At 37.8% G+C, this 1,296-nt stretch overlaps 1 protein-coding gene across 4 annotated transcripts in view; it reads right to left on the bottom strand.

The window, feature by feature from the left end:
* Positions 1–1,296, bottom strand: part of NR5A2 (nuclear receptor subfamily 5 group A member 2) — an 88,419-nt gene that overhangs the window by 3,227 nt on the left and 83,896 nt on the right. The gene's annotated exons all lie outside the window — the stretch shown is intronic.

The raw sequence follows: 1,296 nt of genomic DNA, 5'->3' as shown, positions 1-1,296 counted from the left end.
CTGAATGATAATAAAAAAAAAAGGTAACAATTCAGTTGCATTTTAATTCCTGTTTATGAAGTCAGTGTTTCTTTCACTAAAGAGATGTATTTTTTTGCCTCCTGACAAAAGCATACTTTACAAGCTGCTGAATATTCAGTGAACCCTTTTGCCAACTTTCCTGGGAAAATGATCACAAAAGAGCTTTAGTGGAGTGTCTTGTTGAAATTCTGCATATACCTCAAATCAATTAGACACCAATGGAGTCTGAGCAAGGTCAGCTCTTTTCATAGCTAACGAAAAGAAAGGTTGAGGATTCCTAAAGTAGAAGACCATAATATATTGCTAGCAAATGAGTCCCAAGAGGAAGCCCTATCTTTAACCTACTATGTTACACAATTCATATAATTCTGTATTAATTTTTCTGACCCAAGGTGAAATCTGTGTCCAGGGTATGATGTAGTTAATTCTAATAAAAAGTGACAGTGTTCTTGTTTCTGTTTGACATTTTCTAAATGATTCTGAAAGCCTTTGACTCGTCTAGCCTATGTTAATGAACCATCTGGTACACTCCAGTGACTGCCAAAATAATATTCCCTACTAGAAACTCTCTAAAATATATATTTCACTGACTAATGATCTTTATAAAATGAAATCATTGTCCTTTGGGTGGAATACTAGATAAGAATGGTGCCCTTTAACCTGCATATGGTTTCTGAAATCCAACACTGATTTTTTTTTTTCTGGTCTTGGACAACGGGGCATTTACATCAGCACGGCAGGTACAGTTTGTTCACTCTGCCTCTGTTTGATTATCTTCTGTTCCTATACAGCAAGTTCAAGCTCTGGAAATGCTCGTCAGAGATAAATGCCAGTATATTATCTCCTCATTGTTTGCTCCCCTGTGTAAAAACCACTTGGATGGAATTGTCTTTTAACATGTCTGGTGAATGCAGAAGTTATTCTAAAGCTTGCAAATTAGCGTGCTGCTCTAATGCAGGAAGAGGGAACTGATTAAAGTGCACTTGATGGGAGAGCTTGTTTTGGTTGTGTTTGATATTTTTTACCATCAGTAGAGTACTTTAGCACTTTCTTGTAAGGCTAAAGCATGGTGCTACTAGGCACAACTGCTGCTAATTCACTTTGTATATAGACAAATCTGTTAATCTGGGGATATCCTTGGAGCCCAGGAGATGGAAAATTTGGCAGAATTTGGTTCACTGTAAATGCCAGCCTTTGACTGTGGGGAAATGTTTTCCTTTGCAAAACAGGAACACACATCAGTCACCTGATCCATCAGGAGCCTGGGAGGCTGTG

This window comes from Cyanistes caeruleus, chromosome 9 (genome assembly GCF_971803275.1).
Source record: "Cyanistes caeruleus chromosome 9, bCyaCae1.hap1.1, whole genome shotgun sequence".
NCBI classification, from domain to species: Eukaryota; Metazoa; Chordata; class Aves; order Passeriformes; family Paridae; genus Cyanistes; species Cyanistes caeruleus.
The sequence above is the reverse complement of the archived record's forward strand: the minus strand, read 5'-3'. Positions and strand labels throughout refer to the sequence as shown.